Source organism: Triturus cristatus, chromosome 3_1, assembly GCF_964204655.1.
Source record: "Triturus cristatus chromosome 3_1, aTriCri1.1, whole genome shotgun sequence".
NCBI classification, from domain to species: Eukaryota; Metazoa; Chordata; class Amphibia; order Caudata; family Salamandridae; genus Triturus; species Triturus cristatus.
Window position 1 is genome coordinate 726,942,635 of NC_140583.1, and position 25,371 is coordinate 726,968,005.

General features: G+C 47.2%; 1 protein-coding gene and 1 pseudogene across 1 annotated transcript in view; one reads left to right on the forward strand and one right to left on the reverse strand.

Moving 5' to 3' along the window:
- Positions 1 to 25,371, forward strand: part of EPS8L2 (EPS8 signaling adaptor L2) — a 353,890-nt gene that overhangs the window by 85,547 nt on the left and 242,972 nt on the right. The window lies entirely within an intron of this gene.
- Positions 15,148 to 25,371, reverse strand: part of LOC146860873 (uncharacterized) — a 33,610-nt pseudogene continuing 23,386 nt past the window's right edge.

Below are 25,371 nucleotides of genomic sequence, written 5' to 3' on the forward strand. Positions count from 1 at the left end.
CCCACATAGGGTGAACAGCAAAACACACAAGATGATGGACAGAATGTTGCACAATGGCAAAACACTCACCCCCAGTCACAGATCTGGGTTTAATCCATCGTTATTTTGCTCACCACACCACCCCAGTTCAGACATGGCCATATGCAAATCAGTCTTGACCCTGTGCCTCATGGGAACAGTCCAGCCCAAACTGCCAAGCCATGTCTTCCCTGGACCGGAATCAAGCATCCTAGGACCGGTTTCTGGCTATCAGCCGTCATCAGCCAGGATAGCTTGACTCCAGTGGCGTAGTGAGCATGGGACCCACGTCTGGGCATACCCTTCCCACATAGGGTGAACAGCAAAACACACAAGATGATGGACAGAATGTTGCACAATGGCAAAACACTCACCCCCAGTCACAGATCTGGGTTTAATCCATCGTTATTTTGCTCACCACACCACCCCAGTTCAGACATGGCCATATGCAAATCAGTCTTGACCCTGTGCCTCATGGGAACAGTCCAGCCCGAACTGCCAAGCCATGTCTTCCCTGGACCGGAATCAAGCATCCTAGGACCGGTTTCTGGCTATCAGCCGTCATCAGCCAGGATAGCTTGACTCCAGTGGCGTAGTGAGCACGGGACCCACGTCTGGGCATACCCTTCCCACATAGGGTGAACAGCAAAACACACAAGATGATGGACAGAATGTTGCACAATGGCAAAACACTCACCCCCAGTCACAGATCTGGGTTTAATCCATCGTTATTTTGCTCACCACACCACCCCAGTTCAGACATGGCCATATGCAAATCAGTCTTGACCCTGTGCCTCATTGGAACAGTCCAGCCCCAACTGCCAAGCCATGTCTTCCCTGGACCGGAATCAAGCATCATAGGACCGGTTTCTGGCTATCAGCCGTCATCAGCCAGGATAGCTTGACTCCAGTGGCGTAGTGAGCACGGGTCCCACGTCTGGGAATACCCATCCCACTTAGGGCGAAAAGCGTCAATGCTTTTCGCCCTAAGTGGGATGGGTATTCCCAGACGTGGGACCCGTGCTCACTACGCCACTGGAGTCAAGCTATCCTGGCTGATGACGGCTGATAGCCAGAAACCGGTCCTAGGATGCTTGATTCCGGTCCAGGGAAGACATGGCTTGGCAGTTCGGGCTGGACTGTTCCCATGAGGCACAGGGTCAAGACTGATTTGCATATGGCCATGTCTAAACTGGGGTGGTGTAGTGGGCAAAAGAACGATGGATTTAACCCAGATCTCTTGACTGGGGGAGAATGTCTGCATTGTCAGCATCCCGTCCATCATTTGTTTGTTGTAACGCTTTTCTCCCTAAGTGGTATGGGTATTCCCAGACGTGGGACCCGTGCTCACTACGCCACTGGAGTCAAGCTATCCTGGCTGATGACGGCTGATAGCCAGAAACCGGTCCTAGGATGCTTGATTCCGGTCCAGGGAAGACATGGCTTGGCAGTTCGGGCTGGACTGTTCCCATGAGGCACAGGGTCAAGACTGATTTGCTTATGGCCATGTCTAAACTGGGGTGGCGTAGTGGGCAAAAGAACGATGGATTTAACCCAGATCGCTTGACTGGGGGAGAATGTCTGCATTGTCAGCATTCCGTCCATCATTTGTTTGTTGTAACGCTTTTCGCCCTAAGTGGGATGGGTATTCCCAGACGTGGGACCCGTGCTCACTACGCCACTGGAGTCAAGCTATCCTGGCTGATGACGGCTGATAGCCAGAAACCGGTCCTAGGATGCTTGATTCCGGTCCAGGGAAGACATGGCTTGGCAGTTCGGGCTGGACTGTTCCCATGAGGCACAGGGTCAAGACTGATTTGCATATGGCCATGTCTAAACTGGGGTGGTGTAGTGGGCAAAAGAACGATGGATTTAACCCAGATCTCTTGACTGGGGGAGAATGTCTGCATTGTCAGCATTCCGTCCATCATGTGTTTGTTGTAACGTCAATAGCAGCCACAGCACCACATGAAAAAGCACAACTATGTACGAAAGGCACAGCGATTAGGAACAGCATCGATGGTAGCAGTGCAGGTTTCAATCATATTCATAGACTTCTGCTATAAGGGCTCAGGGAGATTCTCCACTGGGAAGATTTTGAATGACTTTGGTCAAATTTTACACTGATTGGCTCAATAGCCATTGTTGTGCCAAGCCAGTGCAGCCTGACGCTCCCCAGGCATGGACCCCATTTATTCCAAATATGCAGTGGATACACTGTGCATGTCAATTGGTGCACCAAATACGAATTGGGTGTATTCCCTTGTGTTAACAATTACATCTAGTATTCCAGTGCCAGAATTTTGCCAAGAATTACTTTACATATGCCATTGCCAGAAATGTGTCATTTCACTCACAAACACAGGTGCTCACGTGTTCACACAAACACACATTCTCTCTCTCTCTGTCTCTCACACATACACACAATCACACACACACTCACTGTCTCTCTCACACATACACAGTTTTTTTCCAACTTTCCTGGCTTCAGCTGCCAGCGTCAGTTCACTCCTGCTCCTCAGCTGCTGTTGCATGGACCCTCAGGCAGCATGCAGTTACTTCCAGGCTCAGGCTCTGAGGCAGGTAACTGAAAGATGACATCTGTCTGTCTTCACTGCACAGAGTTCAGTTTTTCACTTCTAGATTTTTCTCTGTACCTTCTCACATCATGTCACAGGATCGAGTGAGGTCAGAGAGGCTCCTGAGCTCACCCTTTGATGAGATGGAAGATGATGAGATGACAGCCTGGTAAAGGGATGGGCCTGTGTTGTAATTTGCTTGTTTGATTAGTATGTTTTAAGTTAGAAGTGTGTGGTTGTCCTGGCGACAGAATGTGGATCTCATGGTTCTGTGATGAGATCGGCATTCTGGCAAAGGAGACACTGGAGAGATGACCTGTTAAAGAAACCTGTCGGTGGTTGAAGTCATTAAAGCTTCTTCTGAACTACTAAATGAATCTGGATTTATTATTGACGACGAGTTGCTTGATTGGGGACAAGCCACAACCACCGATTCCCCTGCGAACCCAAATATTGGATGGACTCTATGGATTTATGGATTTAAAACGTTACTCTCAACAACTCATCAGATTTACAGCTTATAACTGCGACGAAGATCACAGCGATTACAGCGAAATTTGGATGTTAATTGGAACTTTCATTCATGGACTTTGCTGATATACGATAAGTAACCGTTGCTTACTCAAATGTCTCACGAGCACCAACGCGCGCTGCTGGCTCCATGGTGACGGTCTCCTCACGCGTCTTGTTCAAGAACGTCTCAAACGTGTTGGGGTTGTGACATTGTGACGCTGACGCTCGCGTTACGTAGCGCATAGCGTCATTAAGCGTGGCGGCCATCTTAGATTGGGCTACTCGTTTTACATCGCGATTTGCCATTGTCAAGTCATTTCGATTGTCTCTTCATAAAAATTGGCATCGTGATAGTGAGGAGCTCTCAAGGTGAGATATTTGACTTGGTTTTTGTGGGGAACATTTTAAATACTTTAGGAAATATGGCCACTTCCACCAGCATGTCTCAACCTCCAGCATTCTTATCAGAGAAGGGGGAACCTCTCCTTCCTTGGAAAAGATGGAGAAACCTAATTGACTCTTATCTGGTAGCTATTGGGGGAGAAAAATATTCTGCTGTACGAAAGCAGGCCATATTATTGCATAATTTAGGTGTTGAAGGCAGAAACACTTATGACAGCATGGATCCTCTAACTATTGGTAGTGGGGATGGAGAACCATCGGATGTTTATGAAATGTCCATGACAATGTTAGAACAATATTTTGGACCACGTATTAATGTGGTTTTGGAACGTCATAGGTTCTTCACAAGGGTTCAAGGTCCTACAGAACGAGTTGGAACTTACGTTGCTTCTTTAAAGACATTAGCACGCACATGTGACTTTGGGGAATTGTCGGATTCCTTGGTAAGGGATCAGCTCGTCAGATGCACCAATAGTTCAAGGGTACAAGGGAAGTTGCTGTCTAAAAATCCCTCACTGACTGAAGCAATTGCAATTGTGGAAGGGGTTGAAAATACGTCCTCTTGGGTGAAAGAAATCAGGAAACACAAGGAGGACAGTAACCAAACTCATAGTGAGAATACGAAGAGAGGCCAAGGAAGTGTACACTCCATGTCAGAGTGTGACGATGAGACTGATTTTTCTGAAGGCATTGCTAAAGTGTCATTTGGATCAAAGAATAAAAGTGCCTTTAGGAACACTCTTACACATACCACAAGTAATAGAGACAAGGATACTCTACACAAGGATACTCAACCGCGAAATGAGCGTGATCCTCGTCAACAGCGTGTTTTTGATAGGGAGAAAATTAGCAGTGATGTTAAGAGAGTACGCTGTCACAGATGTTGAAGTTTTTCACATTCTTCGAATTTTCCTAACTGTTATGCCAGAGACTCAATATGTTTAAGATGTGGTATCAAGGGACATTATGCCTGGATTTGCAAATCCTCGAGGAAAAATCACAATGTTGAAAACCCTTCTGACATGATTCGTACCTTAGTCATATCTAATATTTCAGAGGTGGAAGACAAGGTGGATTCTGGGAAGGTCGTTATGCCTTTTTGTGACATTTCGGTTGATAATAACAACTTCACTGTCATGGCTGACTCTGGTTCTCCATTCACACTGATTGGAAACAAGATTTGGGATGAGGTGGTCGGGTTGGAAAGTGTAATGTTACAACCTCCGGATATTGCTCCTTTTAGTTATGGGGGTTCCCGAGTAGACATTGTAGGGTATACACCTGCTAAGATCACTTTTAAACAGAGGGAAATAACAGGAAACGTGTATATTGCTGTGAGGGGAGATAATATACTTGGGTGGAGGCATCAACGTGACTTAGGAATAATTTTGAATCCCAATGCCACCAATCCAAGGAACCAAGTCATGTTGATGGATGAGATGTGTGAGTGTTCATGTGGGAAAATTTCGTCGATTGATAGTGGGGATGTCAGTGAGGAGTTGATCAAGGATTTTCCGGATGTGTTTTCTGATGCTTTAGGTTGTTTGAGTGGTTTTGAGCACCGAATTATCTTGAAGAATGCGGCCAAACCTTGTGTACATAAGGTACGCAGAGTACCGAATTTGATGGTGGAACCGTTGAGGCTGGAATTGAAGAGATTACTGTATTTGGAAGTGATTGAAGAGATTGAGGCGTCGGAGTGGTTGTCTCCGGTAGTTTTGGCACCCAAGGATGGTGGGTCTGCTGTGAGGATGTGTGTGGACTTGCGTGGATTAAATGAATGGATCTGGGTGGATCGACAACCATTACCAAACATTTCTGAGTGTATTAGTTTGTTGAAGGGGGCAAAGATTTTTAGTGTGTTGGACTTGTCGTCTGCATACCATCAAGTCAAACTTCTCGAAGGTTCAAGACGCTTAACATCTTTTGTTACCCCTTTAGGGGCTTATCGGTTTCTACGGATGCCTTTTGGGTTGGCCTCGGCAGCAGCCTGTTTCCAGAGGATTATGAAGATGGTGCTAGGAGATCTTCCCAATGTCTTGTTTTTCCAAGACGACATTTTGGTCTACGAGAAATGTGGAAGTGAGCATGAGAAAGTGTTGAGGTTGGTGTTGTGTAAGTTGAGGGAAAGAGGACTCACCCTCAAAAAGGATAAATTTAGGGTAGGATTAAAATCTGTGACGTATCTAGGTCATGTCATTTCTTGTGATGGCATACAAAAAAAACTTAAGTTGGCTGAGAGTATTGTGAAAGCTCCTGCTCCAGAGAATAAGGAGCAGGTCAGATCTTTTCTTGGAATGCAGAGTTTTACTCCAAGTTTGTGAAGGGGTTTGCCAGTGTAGTTGAGCCGATTAGGGTTTTGTTAAAGAAAGGAGCGCATTTTGTTTGGTCGCCAGAGTGTGACAAGGCTTTTGATTTGGTTAAGTCGGAGATTGGAGCCATGCCGACTTTGGGTCATTTTGATGCAAGATTAAAAACCATTCTTACGACTGATGCCAGTCTTAAGGGTTTGGGAGCAGTGCTTTCGCAGGTGGAAAATGGGGAGGAGAAGGTTGTGGCATTTGCTTCCAGGGCCCTTAGGGATGCAGAGGCTAACTATACGTGTATAGAAAGAGAGGCGTTGAGTGTATATTGGGCGATACACCATTTTAAGTTTTATTTGTGGGGGATCCCGTTTGAGGTGAAATGTGATCATCGTCCTCTTGTTCAAATATACTCAAGTCATCATAGTGATCATTTGACTCCTAGGCTTAAGATGTGGAGTGAAGGGTTACAGGAATTCAATTTTCGCGTTCATTATATTCCGGGTTTAAACAACAAGTCAGCTGATTGCTTGTCTAGGTTACCGGTAGGTGGGGAAGAGGTTTGTGAAGAGCCAGTGTATGTGAATTGGGTGATGGAGGAAACACTCTCTGAGGAAGAGTGGTTGTCAGGTGCTGCTCAAGATGAGGTGTTTGTGCTTTTGAGAGGGATTATAGCTAAAGGTTGGCCTAATGTTCAAGATCTTGATCCTGTGTTGAAACCGTTTTGGTGTGTAAGGGATGATTTGACGTTTTGTGAAAGTAAGTTATTGAGGGGTGATAGGTTGGTTCCGCCTGTTATCCTCAGAAATAAAGTAATCAATTTGGCTCATGAAGGGCATCTTTGTAGGAGTCTTACGAAAGCAAGGGTCAGAGAAAGGTACTGGTGGCCAGGGATGGATAAGATGGTGGAGTCAGTAGTGAAGGATTGTCACTTGTGTGCTATCAATGACAAGTCTCATGTGACCAATCAAGTTCCCCTTTCGCCGGTGGATGTGCCGGATGCAGTTTGGACTAAGTTGGGGTTGGATATCATGGGTCCTTTGGAGTTGATACCTTTCCAGGAGAGGTTTGTTGTATTGTTGATGGATTATACCTCTAAGTGGGTAATCACTAAGTGTATGGGTACAGTTAATTCTAAGACGGTGATCGAGTTTCTGAAGGATGTCTTTGTTTCAGAAGGTGTACCCAGGTTCCTGGTAACTGATAATGGGGTACAATTTGTCTCCCAGGAGATGCAAGATTTTCTTGAGGGCTTAGGTATAGTGCATCAGAAGACTGCGTTATATTCTCCGCAAGCCAATGGTCTCACGGAAAAGATGAATAGGGTGGTCAAAAGTTGTGTTCAGAGAGCATTGGATGCTAAGGTTCCTTTGAGAGAAGTGTTGAGGGAGACCTGGTGGGCACATCGTACAGCTCCCAATGGGATTTCTCAAAAGTCTCCTTTTGAGGCGTTGAGAGGAAGATTGGCATGTTCTAAATTAAACCCTGTCTGGCTTCCAAAGTGGGTGAGCAAGGGTGTAAGTGCGGAAGTAAAGAAAACTAGACTTGTTGAGTATCAGAGAAGATACAAAGTGCGTTATGATAACAAAAGATCTGTGAAGAAAAGGGTGTGGAATGTGGGTGATAAGGTTTGGGTGAAAAAAGTGAAACATGGTCATAAAGGGTTGACCAATCTTTCAGGTCCTTTTGTCATCACAACTACAAAAATAAATGTTGTAACCTTGGATAATGGCTGTACTTGGAGTATGTCTAGGTTGGTTAAGTTTGATGGTGTGAAGCCGGGTGCAGCCAACGTTCCTAGTTGTGTTCCGGAAGGGAGGGGTGGATGTGTTGCAAAGTCAAGTAGACAGAGGTTCATACCTTCTAAGTTTGAGGATTATATTTTATATTAACATTAATTACACCCTAAGTTTCTAGAGTTTTAGGAATGTGTGGGAAATGGGTATGTTGTTTTTCTCTACATATAGTTGCATCATTTGCTCTAGGTATGCTGGAAATTTCTTTGTTTTGTTGTAAAGGGGATGTGTTGTAATTTGCTTGTTTGATTAGTATGTTTTAAGTTAGAAGTGTGTGGTTGTCCTGGCGACAGAATGTGGATCTCATGGTTCTGTGATGAGATCGGCATTCTGGCAAAGGAGACACTGGAGAGATGACCTGTTAAAGAAACCTGTCGGTGGTTGAAGTCATTAAAGCTTCTTCTGAACTACTAAATGAATCTGGATTTATTAGCCTGTCACCAGGGCTAGTCTACTCTGCAGCAAAACGAGCAGAGTTGCCACTGTAACTGGCAGTTTTGGAGTGCTAAACGACTTTGTTGGAAGAGAAAGAATGAAAGTACATAAAGAGTGAGAAACTGTAGAGGCCTGGATGACAGGGGGAGAGAGTGATGGTAGTAAAAGGGAGGGGAGGCATTTTTCAATTCTCGCCTAGGGCGGAAAAACACCTAGAAACGGCCCTGGCCATTGGTGCGGTACTGACTGATCAGGAAAGACTATGCCATCATGACGTCACTCATCCCAGAATGCCCAGAGCCCGCCCTCTACAACAGGGACTTCCAGCTAATGCGTTTTGGGGTATTACATGGTCTTCAGTACAAACCATTCAGTTGCTCCATATTTTTCAATAAAACAAGGCCCGTAACGGTTTCACAAAGGGCCCCTGCAGAGTTACACTGAGGGCCCGTGATAGTGAGTGAGTCACAGCGAGGGGCCAAGAGCAGCTCCAAAGGGCCTGCGCTGATTGGTTGCTTGCGGCTGAGGCGCAGGAAAGAGTGAACCCGTGCCCTTGTCCCACCTTATCAGGACTTTGCTCGCTCCACGAACTGATTTATGAAAAAACGAAACCTGTTTAGCCCTGCTGGCATGTTATCACCTCCACCTGCCCGGGAGTATGCGCTTCTCGGCCCGGCTCCAGCAGGGCGCGACCAGCCGAGAAGACACGGTCAATAACACGGCACATTCGAGCTGTTGGCATTTCTTGGAATGGGTTACTCGGCCGTGGGGTCACTTCCTGCGTCGTGCTTGTGATTCTTTGAGACGCACACACCTGCGTGAGAGACTAGTTAAAGAGACCTGTGGAGGCGGGGAGAAGCAGGCAGTGACGTGCTGTCACCATACCAGCTGCGAAGACAGAACCTGGAGTCGGGGCTGCTCGGGGAGGTGAGAAGGGGAAACCCTGGTATTGAGCTCATAACGAATAACCCCTACTGACATAAGTGACCTGAAGTAGCCTGGCTGCCCTTCAATTTTATTTTAGTTTATTTTAGGATGGTGAAGGATGCTGATATATATACTCAGGTCCTCTGGAATGTTGCACATATCAGTGCGAATTTCTGCAGCAGGGGCAGAGCGCTCATGCACAACATTGAGCCGCAGGTAGCAGACTGGGAGGCACATGGTGTTGTCCTACTTTGCAATTCATTAGATGCTGCTTTATTTATTAATTGATAGCACTCTTATGATAACTTTATGTAGGACAATAACAATCAGACCTGCGGCCCCTAACTGTGTGGAAAACTGACCACCTCAGGAGCTCAGTGTACCACCAGGCAAACATATATACGAGATAAGATCTGGGGGACAACGGGACCCTGAGTATCAGGCTCGCCACATCCTTTCTGCAGGTGAACACTCCCCATTGATTCGTCTCGTCAAGGGCCACAGACTCTCTCTGGTCCTTTGCCCTCCAATAATATAATAAAGAACCCTTCTCACCTCTCTTGCACATGATCCTGAATAGTGCCCTTTCCTCAGGCAGTCCTGGCAAGAAAGCTAAAACCTGCCCGAATTTTCTTGGAGAAAACCAGCGTCGCGTGAGAAGCCAAACCTCTCCAAGACTGTGTGGGACAGAGATCAGGGCTAAACTGGAAACCAAAATCAACCCTGGCAATAAATGTTCATACCAGCCCTGCAGGTGTCCACAGTTAGGGAAAAGCCAGAGAGGCCGCATGGCCAGTCCAGCCCTGACAGATGGAGTTATTACTACCAAGGAGGTGTTGGAAAAACATTGTCCGACCCGTCAAATGTTCAGTACACCTGCCTAAAAACTCCCAGTTTCACAGACAGCTGAGCAAGAACCAAGGGAACATTACTAAGGGAAACTGCATTACTCCTGTGGCTCGGAGCACAGCGCAGGTCCCAGTCCCAGCGCCTCTCCCACCGCTGGGCTAACCTACTCTCATTGAGAGCAGTATGTCTGCTTTTACATTGCATGTTTAGCCTGCACGTGAAAGTAGCCCTACTGCCAGCACTGCTGCATACTGGTAAACTGGTGCAACATGGCCTCTGGTCCACTGCTCCACGCTAGTATTTACTTGCATGCGCTGTGACCCACTGAGGCCTGAAACTGGCTTCCAGGCTCACATAGCCAGCACAATCATGCACTTCCTCTCTTTTATCTAGAGATGGGCTCCCCAGTAGCAGCTTTGTGCTTGAACATTTACTTTTGGGATTTTATTCTAACTGGCAGAGAGGTTTTAACAAGATGGCGCACCCCGCTATGTCTGTCTAGGCTCAGTGTTTGTCATTACAAGATTATGAAGGTGGATTCTCCTTTCCCGAGTTGGACCTCTTTAATAATTGTGCTTTGTTCATGGCTACCCTGAAACCCCGGGGGCAGTCTTCGCATTTGCACAGACTCTGTACTTGCCTTGCTCGATCAGATTGGGAAAGCTAGCCAACAAGCAGCAGAAGATAGCCAAGTAGCTGCTCACTTGCATCGAAACCCTAAGGAAGCCTTTGGATAATTAACCACAGCAAGGAATGACTCTCGTGGCACGGTTTAGTTGTCCTTTGTTTATGAATTTATTTATAAAGTTTTATATAACGTATTTGATGTCACCTTAGAGATTGATGATTAAACACTAGCATTGGTGGCCCATTCAGGATTCAATGCAGAAGTATTATATGGCACCTATGGCCGTCCTTGCATTTTTCTAAGGTCTCCTTTCCATCCACACTCCTCTCTCCCAGATGAGGAGGTCATGGGGAATGCGCTCCAGTTGCCTTATTCACAAAGCCTTAGGACGAATGGTGCTGACAGATCTCGTCCAAAGCTCACTGACTAGTTTACAGTATGGATACCTCCAGGAATTTCATGGTATCTTGCCAAGCTCCTCGAAGAGGCTCGGTGTAATGAACATCACCGGAGGTGATCTGGGCAGAGGACCAGGCTTCCTTTAGAATGAGTAAGAAAAAGTCAGGCGCACAAAAATGCTGCGGAGGAAACATGAGATCTCATTTTGGCCCAACCTCAAAGGTCTGGAAACTTTATCACTTGAAAGCTGGAAAGTTAAGTAATACTTTAACCTTCTAAACCTGAAAAGAAGATATTTGGCAGCAGGAGAATAACAGAGTGACTCCCTCACTCCTTCTCAACCATTCCCGGGAGAGTGAAAGGGGAAAGGCCCCAATTGTATAAGGGGGGCTACCAATCAGTGCTGATGATATAATACACATGTACAGGCCTTAGTGAGATGGGCCTTCATTCTAGTCCGAGAGGGTCTCTGTGTAGACGGATGGGCTGGTACCCTTCCTAGGTTGGCCAGTGAAATACTTTGTTAGTGTCGCTCCCACTCCCTTCCTCAGCTGAGGGCCTGGACCTTCACATTTTCAGTGTCGGCTGAAATGTCCATATTGAATTGTTCTCTGGGGGTCATTACCCAGTATATGCGACTCCTCAAATGTAGAGATGCTATTTACTATTGCCCATCTCCTGAATGTCTCTTTAATAAAGCTTACTTCAACTCATTGTTATATATTCTTCATTCTTTACTGTTTAAACTACCTATTTCACAGCTGAGAACCATTTGACCTTTGTAATAAAGTTCAGCGAGGGACTTGAAGCAACATATATGCCTAAAGTAATGTGACTAAAGTAGCAGGCGAGGTAATGGAATTTTTGTAACTTTTTTGGTACCATTTCTTTATTGACACTTTAACATTAGCATGCCACTTTGATACAAAATAGTCCCCCCCCACCCTCACGGCTTGGAACACAGTGGGTACAGATAAGTACTGGAACGTGCAGTGTCCTTTAGGTCCTGTTAACATGGCAGAAAGTCCAAGAAGCAGAACATACCGCTTCCAGAAGGCAGTGTCCACGCTGCCGCAATCTGTAGTGCTCAGACTCTCTGTCCATAGAAGGTCTATGTTCTGTATGTTTTACCACTCTGATAAACGAAAGGGGCACTTCGGGGAAGAACAGAGTGGTGGTGTGGACATGGTAGGAAGGAATTGGAAATTGGCGGAGCAGCATGTCAGGAAATGGCCACCTCGGAACATCAGTAGTGACGCATGAAACAGCGGGGTATCTCTGAGTCTGCATAACTGTAGGGTCAGGTCTTAGTCCTAATACGAAGTATCTCACGCCCATTAAGGAATCAGGTGGAAAGTGTCGCCATTGCTGCCGTAAAGGGGCCCCATATGGCTTTAAAAATATGTGATTCGTCATTCATCTTGTAAGTGACTTTCTCATATCCTGCTACTCGATACAGTTCAAGGAGCCATTCTGTCCGGGGTGGGAAAAGAGTGGGCTGTTGCGAGTGGCAGTGTATAGAAAGTTTAGCTGTGGCAAGCGAGGTGGCGAGCCATCTATTGTCATGGGAAGTCCTTTTGAAGAGATTCAAGAAGTTGTAGAGGAGGCCTAGGTAGAGCGAGGGGGAAATCTGGAGAGTACTATGCTGCCGTAAGTGAATCCAAAAAAGTGTCTAGTGCGGGCAATGTCTGGGCAGGTCCACAGGACGCGGGCTGTATAGCCTCGCCAGCACATATCGTGCAGCACAGAATGCACTATGTGGGGTTTCCACGGAGTCCAATACCAGTCTTGCAAGATTTAGAAGTAAAGACATTTTACCCGGGATTCTCATACAGCCCTATTGTGATCTAAAAGAAGCGATGCCCAGCCTTCAGGGGAGTACGCTTTTCCCAGGAGAGGCTGCCAGCAGAGTCTAGTAGCCGAAAGGGATGAAGGGGAGTGTTGCCGTTTAATAAGTACTGCGTAGAACCCAGACACTCAGCCTTTGTAATGACTGAAGTCCTCGAGGTATTGGAGTATATTTTGATAGAGGCAGATCCAATGATTGGGGGGGGAGCACATGTCGCGCTAAGGCAGTGAGACAGATCACAGTAACACCAGACAGAGGTCCTCCGGGCAAAGCACAAATTCTGTTTATATTTGGCAATGGGTTTAAGTTCGCCAGCTGTGAGAATGTCTTTGAAACATTGTATGCCACGGTTTTTCCTGGTCACCCAATGGAGTGGGTGCCCGTCAAAGCAGAGGGCTGAGTTGTGCCAGAGGGGGCCTTTTGGTGAAGGAAGGGGAGTACTCCCAACAACCCTTGTGCCTCTCGCCAGCTCACATCATCGCAGCCAATATTGGATTGGAGGCCACGTTCAGGTCCTTGACAGAGAGATACTGGGTAGGATTGCCGTCCCCAGAGAAGAGGCAGATTTCTAGGTGCTGTGAAAGCAGGGTCCCTCTGTCAAAGTGCAGGTGGGCTGTGACCTGGGAGAGGGTGAAGGCCAGACTGTAGGCGGTAAGATGAGGAAGCCTAAGCCCACCAGCTGCTGTGTTGGCCCAGAGTCGAGAAGATCAGATGCTAGGCTTGCACCCCCTCAAAATGTATGACCCTATGTCAGCTTTGATTCGTGCTAGCAGAGTTTTAGGCACCTGGAGGGGCAGCATACTAAAATTGTAGTGGAAGAGGGGGGCCGTGGTCATTCTTACCGTTTGTATTCTCCCCAAGAGGGACAAATGAAGGTAAGACCATTTCAGAAAATCCTCTCCGGTGCACCCTAAGATGGGAAAGAGGTTATCCTCCACTACGCATTTAAGGCCCCTATTGACCCAGATGCCCAGACTGTGGAGCCCACTCAGCACCCAAGTCATAGTATTGACATAGATTCTCTCGACAGTGGTGGTTATAGTAATCGGTAGGGCCATGCTCTTTGTCCAGTTGATCCTACAACCCGACAGCAGTGTGAAGTCTTTGATGATGGACATAGCTGCCACTATCAAGGGGTGAGACAACAGAAGCAGGATGTCTTCTGCATAGAGTAGGCTTCTGTGAGAATTCCATGTGCCTCTTGTGACTGGCGAACCATGGCTAATAACAGCCCATTCGCCAAGAGGATGATAATCTGGGAAACAGGGCACCCCTGGTGGATGACACATCCCTCCCACATGTAGTCCTTCAGACAGAAACCCACAGTAGTGCACTCTGGCTGAGGTGGAGTCATAAAGCAGACATAATTTCTGGATGAAGTCCTCTTCCAGGCTTATGAGACATGACTTGAAAGTCAGAAGCATGAAATGTTGTAGAGTTCTGCTCACTAAATATATTCACGTTACCGGCAGCACAGATGGTGCCCTCCTTATGAGCCTGTTATGATATCCTACTTGAGGAAAAGGTCTGCTGTTCATGCTATGTGTGTGTATGCATGTGCGTATGCGCGAGTGTGCCTTCTGTAATACTGTGAACATGCTCTTTGCTCTCCACGTTCGTTGTCTTATCATTGAGTGGGTGGTTGAGCTGTCTTTTAGAGCTCAGTATACGACAGTGCAGGTGGAAATGCACACTTTTATTACACTGGCTCTTGCCCTTTGGGCTTTGCACTATAGACAAAACTATTAGCTGAAAATGCAGCTGCTGAGCAACAAAGCCCTCTGAGGCCTTCAGAACGTTAGGTGAACAGATTTCCAAGATCGTGGGGTAGCAAGCTGTGTCTCAGACTTGCGACCTCTCCAAACCTACCATCACCACCACACCCCTGTATTATCCCTGCAATCACCTGGCACCGAGGCTAGTGGAGGCTTAACGTGATGGCTAGGATCCCCCTGCAGGGCTGGGTATGTGGGAAAGGGAAAGCAGTGCTAATCAGGCATCCAACGAACAGGTGTCGCAAGATTGACACTGCAAGCATTAGATGTGACTTTCTGTTATTGCCATGAGATGGGATGATAAAATGTCGCTTCACCTAGGGCTCCACAAATGATTACACAACCATGGACACATGTCAGGCCTCTGGAGTAAGTCCACAAACCAGCATAATTGTCTAACCTTGTAGGTGTTGCACATCACCAATGATTGTTGATAATATGGACAAACACCCCTTTCTTTTCTGTGCAGTGCATGATCCTTCTTTAATATGGGTCAGATGTCACTTTGAAAAAAATGTGCTTCAAAACTTAACATGTCAGCCTAAAACAACGAAGAGTATGTGGGCCTTTCTTCCCAGCCATCACTACTCAATAGTGACATCGTTCTGGAACATGGAAGATGGCCCGTGATTCAGAACACTGTGCCGGAGAGACATTTGGCCTTCTAAGGCCGATTAAATGGATTTCAAGTGAGTTCTCTGGTAGTCCTTACTTGCTAACCTATGCCTACTACCTTTTTTGGGGTATAGCCCATCAACCAGGACACTCCAGCCATCTCTGTCTTGGGCTTTTCTTTCAATCTGACTCCAGGTGTACCCCATCTCCTTGCAGTCAGTCTTGAGGACTCATGCCAGGTGTTTCTTGGCCTTCCTCTTATCCTTTTCCCTTGAGGCTTCCAGGTCAGGGCTTGCCTGGTGATATTTGACGAAGGCTTGCGGAGGGTGTTGCCTATCCTGCCCCCGCATTTTATCATGATTTCTTCATCGGCAGAGAGTCGGAAAGTCTGCTGCCATAGGATGTTTTTGCTGATGGTGTTTCGCCAGCGGATTTGGAAGATTTTCCTCAGACAGGTGTTGATGAAGGGCTGGACTTCGTTGGTGGTAGTCACTGTGGTCCTCTCAAGTTTTTGCTCCATACAGAAGAACCTATTTGACACTTTTGTTAAAAAGCCTGATCTTAGTCTGCCCCTTTAGGTCCTTGGAGCTCCAGATCTTATTTAGCTAAATGAAGATAGCCCTTGCTTTGCTGATTTTTGCCTTGACGTCAGCGTCTGTGCCGCCCTCCTCATCTGTGACACTGCCCATTTAGGTAAAGGCCTCAACCTCATTCAGTGCATCACCCTCAAGAGTGACTGCAGTGGTGCTGGCCATGTTAGTCTGCAGGATCTTGTTTTTTCCCCTGTGGCTGTTAAGGTCAAGTTGTGCTGATGTGGCTGAAACACTGTCGGTCTTTTCTTGCATCTGCTGATGGGTATGAGAAAGGAGGGCCAGGTCGTCTGCAAAGTCCAGGTCATTGAGCTGCATCCAAGGTGTCCACTGGATCTTGTTTCTTCTCCCTGCTGTGGATGTCTTCATGATACAGTCTTTGGCAAGCAGGAAAAGAAAAGGCAAGAGCAAACAACCCTGGCGGACTCCAGTCATCACTTGTAATGTTTCATGAGTTGTCCTCCATGGGCTATCTTGCAGGTCATTCCATCATTTCCTCGTAAGAGTTCCTGATGATTCTTACAAGTTTATCTGGCCCACCGCAGTGGCGGAGGAGTTTCCAAAGGGTCTCTCTGTCCACACTGTCAAATGCCTTCTCATAGTCGATGAAGTTGACATAGAGGGGAGAGTTCCATTCCATCAACTGCTCAATGATGATACGCAGTGTTGCAGTCTGGTCAGTGCAGGATCTATCTTTGCAGAAGCCAGCTTGCTGGTCTTGCAACTGAGCATTGACTTGTTCCTTCATTCTGTTCAGGATGGCTCTGTTGAATACTTTGCCTGGAGTTGAATGAAAAGTTATCCCTCTGTAGTTTGCACAGTTGCTCAGGTTACCTTTCAGGTTACCTTTCTTGGGGATCTTGATGAGATATCTCTCCTTCCATTCTGATGGTACCTTTTCCTCTTCCCAGATCCTTGTACTGGTATTTCAATGTCTACCTTCAGTGCCTCTGCAGGAATGTTGTCAGGTCCTGCTGCCTTCCCATTTCTCAGATTTTTGATGGCTTGTTGTATTTATTCATTGGTTGGCCTGCTGCAGTCAATTGGCAAGTACCTGTCAGCTGGCTGTATGTCTGGTGGAGACTGCGACACGGGCTGGTTCAGCAGATCTTCAAACTGCTCCACCCATCTTCATTGTTGGCATTCGTTACCCATGATTATCTTCCTTAGCTTTGCCTTAAACAGGTCTTTCTGTCTTGCTGTAACTGCCAGAGATTTTCCTCATTATGTCGTAGAGTTCTTTCAAGTTTCCATAGTTTGCTGCTTTCTGGGCTTCTGTGAAAATACCATTGATGAATCTTCGCTTGTCTACTCTTAAGCTTCTCTTTGCTTCCTTGTTGGTTTCGGTGTAGTCACCCTGAGTTTTTGCTTTTTTCTGCTCTTGCTCGGCTGGTGTTGACTGCAGATTTCTTTTCCTTTCTATCTTGGATTTTGCAGAGAGTCTCGTGGGGATCCATTCTTTATGCTGGTGTTTCTTGGGACTCAGTACACCCTGGCAGGTTGATGTCACTGTTTCTTTGATCTTCTCCCACTGATTTTCTTCTGTCTCTCTCTCGTTCTCTAGTTCTTGAAAGACTTGAAACTTGTTGCTGAGGGTGACTGAGTATTCACTTCGTTTTCTGCACATATTTGAGAGGGGTGGTGTAATTTCGCTGCCGTCGGTTAGTTGGTTCCATACATGCTTTCTTCAACTTTAGCCTCAGCCTGGCCATGACAATGTGATGGTCTGACACCACGTCTGCTCCTCTCATCGCTCTCACATCCTGCAGGAACTTCTTGGCAATGAAGACATGGACAATGTTATTCTCTGCTGAATCATCTGGTGGCACCCCTGCTGCTTTGTGTATTTTGTGTGGGAGTACACTGCCGCCTATCGCCGGACTGCTCCGGGCACAGAGATCTGCAAGCTTTTCACCATTCTCGTTCATATTGCCAAGGCCATGGTTGCCCATGACTTCTTTGTATCCGGTGTTGTCACTTCCAATCTTGGCATTGACGTCCCCCATCAGTATTGTGATGTCTCTCTCAGGGCATTTCTCCAGCATGGACAGGAGTCTGTTGTAAAACTGTTATTTTTCCTCTTCTTTGCTATTATTTGCAGGTACATAGCACTGGATAATATTCATGTTGATCCTGTTTTTAGGTCTCGCCTAGAGTTGCAGCGCATGTGCTGCTCGCTCTGCGAGATCTATTGTAATCGAGCCGATTTCGGAAGTGGAGTGGGAGCTCCGCCCATCCTTTCTATTGGCTGGCGTCATCCTTTATGGTAAACGCTGGCCTCCGATTGAAAGTGAGGCTTTTTGGTAACTGCCCTGTCTCCTTTAGGCCCCGCCCACCCGGACTGGATCGTTTGCTTGCGCGTAGAGCCTGACCGACATCAACATCACAGCACCTTTTGTTGCTGAAGGCCTTAGCTGGTGGGCAGACAGTGTGAGCAGTCATGTGAAGTCGGGAGAGTCCATTCAGGAGAAAGGGGAGTTTCTAAGTGTTCCTCTGTGCTTCTTGCTACCTTTTAACTTTCATCTTGCCAGCACTTCTTGTGCAAACCTGACTGTTTTGAAATATATATTTTGTCGGGGGTATTGCGTTCTGCAAAGCCTTCCAGTAGAATGACTCATGTGTTCAACATTACAGACTCCCTTGGTGCGCCCCTCTGTGGTGCAGTCCAGGCTTCAGCTGGAGTGTGCCTGTAGCTGCCTCATTTAGCTATGAAAAGTTTTCGAAGGAATGTCAACTCCACCGTCCTGCGCTCGACAGGCGGCAGGAATCTGGAGACCCCGGGGGGGTTCGCAATGAAAGAACTGGACCCGACCTGCCAGTACCCACTGTCCGAAGGGACAATTCAGCGGCTCCCCTTTGAGGTGGATTAAGCAGGGATTGAAGAGCATGGTGAAGCTGCCCCGGGACCGCGGAAAAGTATTTAAAAAACGCTGCACCCCTAGGTACTGCCAGGGGCAAAGGGTTGTTGACACTGCCGGGCTGAAGCACTGCTGAGGTGGGGGAGCAGCCATGGAGGAGGAGGACCAGGCGGCCTGTCCAGAGCCGCAGGAGAAGTGGACATGTCCAATGGCATTTCCAGGCTCTGGACCAATGTGATGGGGATGCTGGTGAGTTTTTGTGTGCAGCCGGTGAGAAAGGAAGGGGGAGGGGAGAGCGCTGGGAGCTAGGGGACAAATTCCAGAAGACCCAGCAGACCTGAATGATACCTGTTTGGACCCGAGAACGTTCATAACATTTGTAATGCATTTGTGATCCCAAGATGTCCCCTTGCAGGCGTGAAGAGATCATCTAGTCATATTTGTGGAGGTGCATACTGGGTAATGTAGTCCTGCTTTTAGTTCTGTAGCACTTCATACCTTGTCATAGGTGTCTGTGTGATTTACGGTGGCACAGTAGTTGCCACCCACAAAAACTGGTACTTATTTTCCGACCTCGGTAGGATGAATAGATGCGTGAACCTTGATCAGACTCGAACTCTATTTTTAGGCTACTAATTGATCAGGCTGCTCTCATGCTCACTTCAAACAGCTGAGCTGATTTTGTGTTGTTTTGTTTGCATTTACTTCGCCACTGTTAGACCTGTCAGCCCTTTGGCAGTTCCCTCCTCATTTTTTTTTTTTTTTTTGTCCCTTTCCCCCTTCTCATTTTTTCTGTCTACCAAACTTTTTGGGTGCTGATATAGAGGTTCTGGGCGCCTCATCCTCACCACCTGAGGGAAAGGCGCAAGGTGCTCCACTGAGGAAAATAGATGAAGAAGGTGACATTCACAAAATGGTGGCACCAACTGTCACCTCAGCACCTGGGCCATGACTGCCATGAGAGGTGCCGGAACCTTCTGGGCCCCTCTGGCAAGTCAGGCCCAAGGTAATAAATAGAGGTGGCAGGAGGGCAGCCATTTTAGGATAGAGTGGACTGCGTGGAAAACAGGAGTAAGGCGCCTGTGTGAGGAGGTGGTTGTGCTTGAAAGGGAACGGACAGGTTTAAGGGCCTGCACAGATTTCCAATCCTGGTGACATCACCCCTAACCTTGCGACCGGGCCCTGAACGCAGTCGGAGATCTGGTGGACAGCGTTATCTTGGGGTTCACCGGTGGCCAGACTCCTTGAAAGAGGTCCAGGATCAGTCTGTGATCGACCCCCCTTCCCTCATCCCCAGCTGAAGGGGCGATGTCCACCCCCAGGAAATAAGAGGGTTCTGGACTCCAAACCAGCTGCACCGAAGAATGACTGGCACCCTTAATTTGGCCCCCCCCCTATTTCTCTCCACGAGACCCTACCTGAAACGATCACCGCCGCCACCCAGAGATCGGAGGGCTCCTGTCGTCCTCTGGAGGTGGCTCGCTGCTGACGAGAGCTTGTGGAGAGGCTCCCTGTAAGGAGCGGGTGAGCGGGCGACGCCGTTGCCCGGGTGAGGAGAATCGCCTGAGGGAAGAGAGGGACGCGACAGGCTTGGAGGCCGGCATCCTCATATCACGTGAGAGGGGCTGTAGCGCCGCCCCTCTCTGCTGCCGGTAGCCAAGGAAGGCCGCGCCCCGTAAGACACGCTGTTTCTGGAGGCAGCGGGCGCATCCCGCAACGGAGTCCGAATCAAACCGGGGCCCGGCCGGCTGGCCAAGTCCGCCGGGAAGTGAGGCCCGTAGCTGTGGAGAGCATCAAGGGAAGGCCAGCGACAACGGAGGACACCCTCTCGAAGGGTAAGCGTTGGGAGAGGCGCTTCGGTGGGGGTGTCTAGTGTGACGCCCTCCGACCCTATGTCAAGATTTCCCCATCTGGTGCTGTGAGTTCAGTCACCCTGTAACAGGACCCTTCAGTTCCGGGTTAAGCGCTACTGCTCGTTGGACGACCACCGCGATCACACAGTAAGCGGGGCACTAGAAGGAGAAGGTGGGGGGGAAGAGAGTCCCCGGAGGGCACCAGAGAGTACGCCGCAGCGGGCAGGTGTTGTCCTGGTATCCCTTAGGATCAGTCACTGGGGAACACGAGCTCTAGGCAAATAGTACGGGGAAAGTGACTTAATTTAACACGAGACTGACAACCGGGGAATACAGTCCTCCCGCACGGTGTTGAGGAAGAGCAGTCTCCCATTCAGTGACAGCCTGAGTTCGAATACAATGTTAAAAAATGTAATGGCTTGTTTGTTAGGAAGTAAGCAGAGTTCTGTAGACCGTCTAGAATTAACCAATGAATTGCCAGCAGCAGTGAATGTCCAACGTAGCGCCTAAAAGGCATAGATTGAGTAGGATTGGCAGTATAAGAGTCAGGAGGTATAGCTGTGAGGGGAACCCTCAGATCGAATGTTTAGATGGGACTAAATGCTCTTTTGAAATGTGGTTTGAAGCACGCCCTGTAGAAATGTAACTAGGTCTCCAGATTCGAGGCGGGAGGAGAAGCTCGGAGGGTGTTTAAGAGACTGCGTTATGAAATGTATCGTTGGAATAGTATTGTCATTTTAAATGCAAATGTAATGTTTATTTCTGTCATGTGGAACTGAGAATTCCCGTAAAAGAAGGAAAGTGGAAGAATTCTAGTAAACTTTAAAATTTGATCGGTGTAGTGTCCTTTCTTTTGAGTGGTGCTGCGCAAGATTGCGGGCTGGGTAGGATGCAAGCATGAGGGGCCAAGTGGAGATGTAAGCCTGTTGACCTGAGCCAAGCTACCCCTAGGACATAGGTCCAACAGCCACATATAGCATTTTACACAGTGATGTGTACATACGTCACAGAAGTTATTTCCGAGAGCATCCTGACCTGCCATTGCGGCACAGCAAGCGTGACAGGGAGCTCAAATCATACCTACACTTACCAAAACAAAAGCGTTCCACACCAAAACGCATGCATTCACTGTACGTTACAAAATGCCATGAACTGTGTTTTCAAATCAATGTCGTCCTATGAAATGTGATGGAAACATTCAGTGAAAACTTTGAAGGCAACGATTCGTCTTAGTTTTACTTTTAACATGTTTTTGTACTTTTGTTTGGTTCCTCAAAATGTGTTTCACAGGTTTGGTTTGGTTTGGATTGGTCTTAGTTGTCGTGCATGACTTTGTTGGCGAGTCTGGGTTCCCCTCAGGGCGAGGGAGAAAGTGTATGACCCAGAAAAACTTTTCCTGCCAGACTTTTTAAGTGCTGCTAGTGCGCGCGCCCCGGCTGTGCACCCAGTTGTAGTGCAAACCCGTGCTGATTACATTATCCCTGCCGCCTGAAGGCACCCGGGAGATTACATACATACTTGGAGGTCCTCTTTGTGGAGCAAAAATCTGATTCTTTTAAGGTGTCAAATACAGGAGATAAGTCTAATAACGGTAGGGACTTGAAGCTCCACCCACTCTCTGGTCATATTTTTCATTGGCCTGTGTAATTGTCCACTGTAAACTGTGGCTGTTCATTGGTCAATAGGCTTAGCCGTCTCTCCTTAGTACCACCTTGTCTCATTTTGTAACCTTTCATGATGATACCCCCTGTTACGCGTGTTGTTACTTGGTAGGCTTTAATTACAGCCTTCAAGCACTTTTTTCTCAAATAGCTTTGTCGGACTTGCTCTTTCCTAACGCATTTAAAAATAATTTATAGCACGGCGAAAAAAGCATTTGCAATGATAAAGGTCTTGCATTTACAAGAGTTTAAGCTATTGGCATTGTAAATGACAATGCCTTTTATTTATCTGTTTCAAAAACAACACATAAATAAAATGCATTGTCAATTACAATGCCAATAGCTCAAACTATCGTAAATGCGAGACCTATTGCATTGCAAATGCTTGTTCTATGTGTGGAAGGTCGCTGTGATGATTCTGGGACTGTGAACTTCCTATCCAATCAGAACTCTGTTGGCTGCTGGTGATATCATCAGCACTGCTTTCTGAATGCATTCCTGGTCTCAATGATGCCAAGCGGGGCAAGGTTTTAGTTTTTCATCTCTGCTGCCACTTGGGGTGTCTTGCCTGTCTCATGCATGGTCCTCACACTCCTTTTCTAGATTGAAAGCAGGTGTATCGGCTTTGTGACTCCCAGGGCTCACTGGCTTCACCACAAGGCATCATAGATCTCCATGAAAAAGATTCCTCTCTCCCTAAGGCCAGGATGTCTTTTGGTTGATGTTTCCGTAGCTAGTTTTTTTTTTTTACAGGGTGGGTTACCTAGCCCCCACGCATAACCCTCCTCCTAAATGCCAGGCTTGGGACCGGCCATGGCGAAGTGACTGGTAGTCCAGTGCCCCTCAAAGTTCACAAAGGTAAGAGAAGTATCATTCAAATTTAGGCTAGTGTCATAGGTAGACTTGTGACCATATGGTTCTCTCACAACTAGGCTGTTGTCAAGCATAGCTACAACTTGACAAAATGCCAAGGAGAGCAAAAATATTATGAGTGGAATGCTTGAATTAATCTCAACCACTGGTAATTATTAGGAGCTGCATTCCAGCCAACTGGATGTTTTGTTGCCCACCATACCACTTCAGAAAGGACCAGCCACATGTAAATCAGCCTTGGTCCTGCTCAAAGAGGGTGAGTCCAGCCTGCACTGCCAGGCCAGATCCCCTCTGAACCGTAACAAAAGCAACCCAGGCCGGTTTAAGTCTATTTGGGCTCTTTGGTAGGGTGTATCAAAATGCCTGAAGAAGTGATATCACACATCCTTTCACCTATAGGACTATCACAAAGTTCACCCATCGTACCACCCTTTCCCCATCATCATCCTCCTGTTTGCAGCTGAGAGGCCTGGGAAAGGCAAAGGGGAGACTACAGGGAGTGAATGCAGCTCTTAAAGCCATTCTTTCTTTCTATTACTGCCTCTGTATGCATTACCCCTGAAACTATGGATAGCAGATGCATTGCAAGGGGTAGCAGAAGGCAAGTCAGAGGCTCTGCTGCTTGACATCTCTGTAGGAAAGATGTACAATTCTACACTTTTGCATGCAACTTATAATGAAAAAGTGTCTTTCCAGCCCATCTTCACTTTCTTGCACAAGTATTAATGAGACGCACTTAAGAGAGCCTGTTGTGATCTTGTGGACGGAGTAGATCCAGTTTGTATTGTCTCGTAACCAGCAGTGTTCAAGATGTACTAAAAACAACTAGTGACTGTACCATAGATTTGTGCAAGATTCTTACTGGGTGGGATGGGGCACTTGTTCAACTCTACTCTTCTGTGGTCCCAGCCCCACCAGCTTTGGACAGGTGGATTGACTGATAGGAAATTCTACCAACTTCCTAACTGACCAGTGGCCTCATGTGGCCAGTTATGAGCCTGGCTACTCAATACTTCTTCCCTTCACTGCACACCTCCAAGCCTTTACGTGACAAGTGAGTTAATATGTAACATGACCTTTTTGCCTGGCAGCAGGTAATGTTAACCTGCTCTGAGTCAGTCCAGGGTCAGTGACCCCGTCTCTAAGGGTTCAGAAGAGCCCATGAATAATTCATCTCAGAAACTATAGGTAGCATGGCCAGTGCAGTAATGCTAGTGTGATGGGCTGTCAGGATTATGCTGTGAGGTAATGGTACAACAATGCATGCATCTGTTTATGCAACACGTGCAGATGTTGCTAAGAGTTAACAAATAAATGTGGAATAGTCTTTCCCAAAGCACTTGTGAAGTCTGGGCTCTAGGTCAGTCCGTGTTTCGTGTAAGGATAGAATTGGTAAACTGCCAGGCAGTAGCATAATGCAATCTGATGCCCCCACCCCCGCAAAATGTAAAGAGGATAGAATTGGTAAACTCCCAGGCAGTAGCATTACGTAATCTGATGGCCCCACCCCCGGAGAATGTGAAGAGGATCCTTTTGAGTCTAGTCAGAGCTCCAGTTGTGGGCTTCCTGGTCCGAGTTTGGAGCTTTCGGCAGTGCACCTGCCAGGCATGCTCCAGCCTCATCCATAGTTCATCTATTTACCATTTGTTTGGTAATCAAAACCTGACCTCGGCAGTGAAAATGGCCCTATCCAACTGGAAAGATACAGCAAAGACATCTTTCAAGGGCTGGCTCAATTGGGTGACATACCTCAGGGGCACCGAAAGCATTGCATTACAAAACTCATCCTGGAGACCAGCTTCTAGGGGGATGTGGAAACTGCTGGACGAGTATCTGGACCCCTATGAACCCCCGTGAGATCCCTTGTGGGGGGGGGCGGGGGGCAGCTGCCCGCAAATCAAAAAAAAAAAACGAGCCCCGATTAGGCCATTGCGAAAGTAGTTTTCTTGTAGCTACCTTCTCCCTCTCTTCTCTACTCTCTCCTTCTCTTTCAGCTGTCCCTAATCTGCTAACAAGACATCAGAATGGGGTGCAGGCTAACATGTACATCCCCTACCTGTAACCAAAGAGCTATAACCAAGATTGACTTGTACCCTGTTGCAGAAAAGCGATTTTACCGGTATGAAAAACTCAATAAAACACTTTGAAATAAAAAAAACCTTCAATTGCTTCCATGAGACATAGGGGAACGCTGCACATTGCTATGCCTTCTAGATGACTTCTTATGTTTTTTGTATGACTGGATTGTATTGCAACTTATTGTGCTATAAATCTCAATAAAAAGAAATTTGACAAAAAAAAAAAAACTTACATTGCAAATTCGTAGATAAGGCTTTAAGAATCCAGAGGATTAAGAAGGCAGGCTTTTAGCCGGACCAGATGGGCCTGGTAGGCCATTTTCACTCTCTGAGGGTCCATGATCTTCTGTCTTAGTGGCACCTCATGTGT